Consider the following 9,131-nt stretch of genomic DNA (forward strand, 5'->3'; position numbering starts at 1 on the left):
TTTTCTATATACCTTGTTCCCACTGCACTGGAGCTTCAGCTTTCAGCCAAAAAGCTAAACCTTAGCTGCAAGTGTCAGAATATGGAATCATCAGCAATTTCAAGAGGAAAAGAGGGAAATGATGTGTATCTGTGCATGATTTTTTTTTAATAATATTTAGGTATAACTTGAATATGAACAGCACAAAAAACCTTCTGCAGTAGTTCGTCGGTGTAGTTTTGAAGCAGCAGCAGCATGTAAAGGGAGTGGTCAAACACTCCCATACACTTTGAATGTCATTATTTGCATAGCAGGCAAAGACATATCATCCATATTATTATGCTTATGAATGCCTAATTATCTGAAGATTTTTTTTCCTCCCTTGCAAGCGTATGATGAATGCTTGTCGCCACTGGGGCCTTGCAAGAATGACATACAATCTTTGTAAAGCATGAGTGCATGTTTCCGAGCCTTTTGTGAAAGTGTAGCTTCGGTGTGTGAGGGACTGTATTGCCTTCCCTCTTCGAGCTATTTTCAACCCCAAAATGACAGAGCTGAAGACACTAAAGGAGCTTTCTAGTTTTGATAAATCCGTCATGTCGAGTTGAATGTGTATGCGCACTTTATACACGCCTCAGTGGTGGATTGAATTCTGTGACATTGTACAAAAAAGAGGGCTCTAATTGTTCATGTCGACATCATACGGCTGTTTCCATCTACTGCGACTGCAACATCCTCATTTAACATTTATTTGCACACGGTCGTCTTTAAAGCTGCTCTAATAAATGTTTGGCCACTTGGGGGCGGTTTTTCCTTTTCAACAAGCTGTAAACACAACACTGATATATCGTCAAATCTAGTAACTGCCGACAAACACGTAGAGCAGACACAAAGCAACATCATGTTGGTGTCCACATGAGGTCTGTACTACGAAGCAGGATTTGGGGTTAGCGAGGTAACTTCAGGGTTAACCCTTCAGGGTTTTCCATCCTACGAAGGTGGATCACTTCCTAGATCGCCATGGTAACTGATGCTGAACAGCTAACCTGCTCCAGAGCAGGTTATTTTCAAGATAAGAGATCAACTCATATTAAAAAGCGCCGCCTACTGACCAATCAGAGCTCTGTGCGGGGATCGTATGGTAGTATTACACAAATATGAAGAAGTTACAGTTATAATCTAGACTAAAAACAACACAGTTTAAACTGACGCCGTAACTTTGTTAAAGTGCATAATTAGGTGAAATTCATTCATCCATTACATGTGGTAAAGCTATTTATATTTAGACGACTATATTTGACTTTTGAGTGTTCTGTTAAATTAATAAGTCTGTTAATTTACGCATTCACACATCGGGAGTTTTTTCTTTTGCCAGCTGTCCTTCCTGCATTTAGCAGCTTCAACTGTGTTAATTTTAGTCTAGATTAAATGTTTAACTTCTTCGTATTTGTCTGATATAGTTTGCTCTTCCTTTGTAAAATGTGCCTAAATCAAGGGGAGGGCCTCACAAAAATATTAACAACAAGATGGTTTCGAAAAAGTCTTTACAAAGTTAAACATAAAATTCCATCCCCCAATAATTTTCTTACACTCCCTAGCTGGTCCACTACCTCCACCACTTTGTAAGTCCGAAAACCAAAACAATGAACTAAGAGAGGCTAAAAAAAGCTCTGCAGAGCTGAGGGGAACTAGAGAGCTGGTGATAATTCACTGTGGGTTTGTCACACTTTTCACATTACATTTCAACCATTGTATTAATATAGGAAATATTGATTGGCGCAGCTTTAAATTCATGTTTAAATGTATATATAACATAGCTGATAAGTTTGTTTCACGGTTGAGGTGTTTATGATGATTAAATATATGTTTCAGTTAATCGTCTCATAATATAGAAATTATGTATGTACATCCGACGAATATAATTTGCATACTATACATAAAAATGATTTTCATAATTGCATTTCTTAGTCCTTGCTGTTTGCAACGTTATTTGTAATGCTTTTATTCCTCAGTTCACAATAGTGATCTTAAGGGTCCCATATTGTAAAAAGTGAGATTTTCATGTCTTTTACATTATAAAGCAGGTTTAAGTGCTATATAAATACTGTTAAACTATCAAAACGCTCAGTATACGGACAAAAATACACACAGCCCGTATTCAGAAATTTTTGGATTTCTGTCCATTTGTGATGTCACAAATAAACGATAGTTAGACCATTACATGGTTTTAAACATAAACATTCTAAATGTGTCCAAGTTTATTTCCTGTTGCAGTGTATGTAAATAACATCAGCTGACAGGAAGGAAACATGGACCCAAGCTGTTGCCTAGCAACGCAATTCTGTTTCAATTCCATTGAAATGTACTAAAATGGAGCATTTCTGACAGAGCATGAATACAGGTATATTCAAACAGACAGCATGAGGAAAACAGAGGTTTTTTTTTAACATTAAGCGTGTAAACATGTTTTAGTAGAAACACAAAATACAAGTATGAACCTGAAAATGAGCACTATATGGGACCTTTAAAACTAAACTGGAAAAACAAAGTTCGGAAACTTGTGTTTGGTGGATTATTTCTCTGTTGTTACAATGCTAATTGGCATTGTATTTTACATCGTTGGAAAGCCTGTTTATTTACCTTCGCAATGATGTCCAACTTGTAAGGATCATGCATTTGTGGGATGAGCAGCACAGCTGATTATGTGGGTAGCGCCCAAGAACAATTTGCCAAAATACTCTAAACAGTGTATTGTCATAAGGCTACCAGGAAGCCTGCAATGACTGCCCTTCACCGTCAGGCCCGTTTGCGCCGGTGTCGACAACACAGACAATGGAACCTGAACATGTGGGGGAATGTCATGTTCATTGATGACCCTGCCAAAGTTGGACGGCAGGGTCAAAGTATGGAGACGACGCGGAGAACGCTATGCTGATTGTTGAACCGATGGAGTAACAGCTTTTGGTGGGGGCAGTGTCATGGTAAAACAAGGCTTGTCATCATTGAAGGCCATCTCAATGCAGTGAGATATCGGGATGAGATTCTGCAGCCAGTGGCGATCCCATATCTCCACAATCTGGCACCTAACTTCATCCTACAAGAAACAACGCTCACCCCCACAGAGCCAGGGTTATCACAGACTACCTCCACAATGTGGGAGTAGAGAGAATGGAACGGCCTGCCAAGAGTCCACACCTCAACCCAATTCAACATGTGGGATCAGGTTGGGCGTGCTGTACGTGTTAGAGTGACCAACACAACCTCGTTGGCTGACCTGCAACCAATCCTGGTTGAGGAATGGAACGCCATCCCACAGCAACGTGTGACCAGGTTGGTGACCAGCATGAGGAGGAGGTGCCAGGCTGTTGTGGCTGCGTATGGATCTTCCACCGCTACTGAGGCTCCTGACGGTGTATTAAATGAATAAAATGTAAAATAGCCAATATGTCTTGTTTGTTCCTTGTTACTGATAGAGAGTTCAATCATCCAATCCACCAAACAACTCAAAACAAGAGTCAACACCAACAGGAGAATACACTGTTTACCATTGACGGAGCATTTTGGCAAATTTTTCTTGGGCGCTACCCACATAATCAGCTGTGCTGCTCATCCCACAAATGCATGATCCTTACAAGTGGGACATCATTGCGAAGGTAAATAAACAGGCTTTCCAACGATGTAAAATACAATGACCATTAGCATTGTAACAACAGAGAAATAATCCACCAAACACAAGTTTCTGAACTTTGTTTTTCCAGTTCTATCCAATTCTACTCAAATTCTCAAAAAAATACCTATTTCTTTTCAAGGAGCAGGTGTGTAGCAGATTTTTACTCAGATTCAGTGTCCATGTATGAAAAAGCTGCTATATTTTCTGCTTCAGCAGAAGTTTGATACAGTTAGGTTGCCTAACTGAGAACAATATGGGTAGAAAATGCAGATCAGCTGAGAGTAATTGGAAAACCAGGCAATGGTACAAATAAATGGTAACCACATGATGTTTGTCAGTAAATATTGTTTTCAAAATGCAAATTTTTAATATTCAAAATAAACATCCATAAATTCAATGCTATTATTATATTATATTATTATTTATTTATTGAATTTGTAAAAAAGAAGAACTAAGAGCAGTTTTGCACCTTGGCAGTAAGGGTTAACTGTTGAAGAACTTCATCACTCAGAAGTCATGTACAGTCAAGTGCTGTTTGCATCTGAATGTTCTTGCTCCACTCCTCCTATCACACATACAGTACAATACAATACAATAAAACTTTATTTTGGAAATTTGTCTTCAGCTCACCAAACACAGGAAAGAACAGACATTAAAAACCAGACAGCAGTTAGTAAAAGACAGCTACATATACAGGTTATGTTACACATTAAAACAGTTTATGTCAGTGTCTGTGGCTTAGATCTGCTCAGTCACTTTGTTGGGTTAAGAATATTGATGGCATTTGGGATGAAGTACTTTTTTAAACACATTTTTCAAACTGGCTGATGAGAGGATGGGAGCTATCTGCCAGGATACTCCTCGCTTTCTTCCTCGTCCTTTCTGTAAAAAGTTGAGTCAAGGGCTGTTGGGGTTTACCAACTATTTTTCCTGCCGTTGACACAATCCTAGACAGTTTATTCTTATATCTACAGTTTAGGTGACCGTACCAGGCAGGAAGGTGAAAGGTTAAAACACTCTCAACAATAGTTTTGTACACTTAGGCCACCATGTTTCCTTAGAACGGGGGTCAGCAACCTTTACTATGAAAAGAGCCATTTTAGGCCAAAAAAAATAAAACAAATAAAATCTGTCTGGAGCTGCAAAACATTTGAGCATTGTGATGAAGGTAACACAGTTTATAGTCTAAGTATATAGTATACAAGTCTAATGCAGTGAGGGTCAAATGTACTACGGAGTACTAGGGCCACATTTAGGGGAAAAAAATTCGGGAGATTTCCAGAATAAAGTCATAACTTTAAGAGAAAAAAAGTCGTAACATTACGAGAAAAAAGTTGTAATATTACAAGAATTGTGGACGCACACATTAGCTGTCTTAGCTTAATCGTCCGAACAACAATAACCCATAAAATTACAATTCGGCATGTTTAAACAAAACCAATCACAACTACAAACAGCCATTAGTCCTTCCAACCTTAACTGATGTGTTGTCACTGGTTAGATTGTCAAAATGAGGAAAAATAACAACTTCAATCCGGACGGCAGCTGGACGGCAGACTTCAGATCAGCTCTGACTGCTTGTTTTCTTCCAGTCTGTGAAATCTTACAGATGCCGTTAGGAGCACCGGTGGACACCGGAGGAAACAGAGGAAGATGATTTTTTTTTCAGATTACTTGTCTCATGCAGTAATAACTTCTTTTCATCATATTTGCTCCATTTCTACCCACTGCAGCTTTAAGTAGCATAAAATGGAAGTACTCAAGTAAGGTATAAGTACCTCAACATTGTACTTAAGTACAGTAGTTGAGTAAATGTTAATCACTTTGTATCGCTGAAACCTTCCTGTGGTTTTAGAGTTCCATATCAGTTCCTGTTTAGGAAATGATTGTAGACTACGAGGCCCAAATAACTTCTTACCAGTCATGAATCCAGATATCAAACAGCAATATCGATCAGCTTTCAAAGCTTACATGCATATAAGCTGTAAGCCGCTATAGAAACTGCCAGAGCATTCACCTTGTTGACATGGATACATTACCACCCATGGGAGAGGCGAGCTGGGAGCCAACTACTCCATCCCCAATGCTAATGAGGGGAAGGTATTCACAGCGGTTATGCAGCCACTTCTTTTCTTTCCTTCTGTCTTTCTTATTTCACACAGTGTAGCTGACAGACATGAATGGCAAAACCCTGCAGAGAACAAGTGAACTGCATCCAACACGTTTGCACTACTTTTATTTGTAAGTCATACACACCTAAATTAGTCTTAAAAATCTATAATGGACATTTAACTTTTTTTACAACTTTTAAAGCTGTCTCAAGACATAAAAGGATGTTGTTGCAAGATTACACAACCTAATATACTGTAACCTCACAAAAGGTTTGATCATCTCAATATGATACAGCTGCAGTATCTAGTGGATCATTGACTGACTTGTTTTTTCAGAGTCACCTGCTGGTGCTGGGACACTTGCCATATTTAACAATGAGCACATTTATGAGTTTGGGTTGGGACCAGCTCTCAGACAGGCAGATTAAATGTTTGTGTAGTGGCCTTTCATTTGGAAATTTGGATGCGGTTGCTCTGGTGAACTCAATCAAATCACTGAAGTCTCCTTGAAAACTCATTTAAAAAGAACAAGTCATCCATAACTGAGCCAGTAGACCGCAGAGAAACGAATGGAGTCGTGCTGGCTTCATGGGCTCCGTGTAGCTCCTGCAGCCCTATTCAGAAGTTTGGAGTGTTTAAAGATCCCCATATCGTGCTCATTTTCAGGTTTTTACTTGTATTTTGGGTTTCTACTAGAACATGTTTACATACTTTAATGTTTAAAAAAAACTTTATTTTCCTCATGCTGTCTGTTTGAATATACCTGTATTCACCCTCTGTCTGAAACGCTCCGTTTTAGCACATTTCAATGGAATTGCAACAGAATTGCGTTGCTAGGCAACAGCTTGGGTCTGTGTTTACATCCTGTCAGCTGATGTCATTCACATCCACTGCAACAGGAAATAAACTGGGACATATTTAGAATGTTTACGTTTAAAACTTTGAAATAATCTAAATATTGTTGATTTGTGACATCACAAATGGACAGAAATCCTGAAGGCTTGTTTCAAAAGCTCAGTTTCTGAATACGGGCTGTGTGTAATTCTCTGTTTGTTGTTTGCCAAAAGTCATTCACAAAGAAATCACCACAGTGGTGTTACTTATGTCCAGGTCCTGTCAACACCGGCCGGCAGTAGCCATGGAGAAAAAACTAAAAATAGGCCTACTGCATATTGAGGCCATGATTCAATTAAACTGTTCAGACGTTTTGATTCATTTGTGGGCACAAATTAAATAATAAAATAATTTTGGCAGTGCACAAGGCCAAGTCCTTCATTCCAGCTGCCACCTGCTTATGGCACTTATCCCTGGCTAAAGATGGACACTCTTTAATTAAGCTTTACTTAAGCTTGGGGATCATTTATCATGACATGTTGACAACACTTGCTTCGCAAGGGATTATTGTTTTTAAAAGACAATTCATGAGCATAATGAGAGCTTGAGGAATATATTGTCTACAAAATAGTCCAATGCTGACTTGGAGAATGCTATCGTCTTGGTCAATTGGAAGGTTCTGGAAAACTTCATGGTTACCGGTGGATGTATGCAACGTGTTTGGAGCGAGGTCACCGCATCAGGAAAGCAGGTGCACTGCACTTCCTGCTTCGGGGAGAAAGGCTGGTCTGTTGTGCTGGCTCTCTGTAGAATACACTTATCTCGCGCACACAAATGAACCAAAATAATATAATTCAATAGAGGCCATGAATTATTCTACATCTCTCGTCTGCACACAAATTAATATCATGGCCTTGATTTATTTATTTATTTATTTATTCTCTCTATGGCCGCTCCCGGCCTCCATAAATTACAGATATAGAGCAGATAAAAAGCCTTTGTATTTAACCAGGTTTTACAGCGGAGGTCTATGAGAGCACAAACAGAAGCAATGTGACATTTTCTGTTGAGGACTTCTGAAACATTCAAATTCAGGTTTGTAAGCAATTTTCATAACATCAGAAAAAAGTCATGAAGTATTAAGATGGGCTACTAAAATAATGTGTGTTCAGAGGGTCCTGGGTCTCCAGGACCACAAACACACAACATGATGGTTAAAGTGGCAGTACGCAGTATATTTTTTGGCATCATTGGGTAAAAATTCCATAATAACCTTTTCATCATATTGTTATTGTGTTCTGAGAGAAAATATGACTTCTGCGCCTCCTCATGGCTCTGTTGTGACGTGACGGAAGACTTTGACCAATCACAAGTCATTTCAGAGAAAGAGAGCGTTCCTATTGGCTGTGCTCCGGCTGGTGGGCGGTGCTTGGTACTTCCTCAACAGATCTCAACATGGCTGCCGGGTCACAAACTTTCTCATTTTACAGCTAAACCGTGCCCTACAAGATGATTCTGAAAACATTTGAGGAGAGAAATATGCATTACAGTAACAGAATATTGATTCATGTTTGATCAGCGCTGCCTAGTTTGACTGTTTGATCAGAGTACGCGAGTGATTGACAGTCGGCTCTCATAGACGGCAGCTGGATGGCAGACTCCAGATCAGCTCTGATTGGTTGTTTTCCTCCGGTCTGTGAAATCTTGCAGATGCCGTTAGGAGCACCGGAGGACACAGAGGCACATGTTTTTTCAGATTACCTGTCTCATTCACTACAGAATATAGCAACCGTTTTATAAAAATAGCTTTTTAAAATCATATGTGCTCCAATTCTAACCACTGCATCTTTAAAGGTCCCATATTGTAAAAAGTGAGATTTTCATGTCTGTTATAGTATAAAGCAGGTTTAAGTGCTTCATAAATACTGTGAAAGTATTGAAACGTTCAATATACGGAGAAATACGCACAGCCCGTATTCAGAAATTGTGCGTTTGAAACAAGCCGTTAGGATTTCTGTCCATTTGTGATGTCACAAATATACAATATTTAGACCATTACAGGGTTTTAAATGTAAACATTTTAAAAGTGTCCCAGTTTGTTTCCTGTTGCAGTGTATGTTAATAACATCAGCTGACAGGAAGTAAACATGGACCCAAACTGTTGCTTAGCAACGTAATTCCATTGAAATTAGCTAAAACGGAGCGTTTCAGACAGAGGGTAAATACAGGTATATTCAGACAGACAGTATGAAGAAGATAAAGGGTTTTTTTTAACATTAAAGCATGTAAACATGTTCTAGTAAAAACACAAAATACAAGTATGAACCTGACAATGAACATCATATGGGACCTTTAACTAACACATTAGCCTGCTTATCCAGCCTGATGGAACACTATAACCTAGTCTAAAGACAGGGAGCGCATTGTTTATCTCCAACCACTTTGGCTTCACATATTACAGCAACACATCTGCAGGTTGTGTTCACTGGTAGCCTATAGATTATATAAATCGATATAAATTGATAATAATAAAAAAA

The sequence above is a fragment of the Sebastes fasciatus genome, chromosome 13 (assembly GCF_043250625.1).
Source record: "Sebastes fasciatus isolate fSebFas1 chromosome 13, fSebFas1.pri, whole genome shotgun sequence".
NCBI classification, from domain to species: Eukaryota; Metazoa; Chordata; class Actinopteri; order Perciformes; family Sebastidae; genus Sebastes; species Sebastes fasciatus.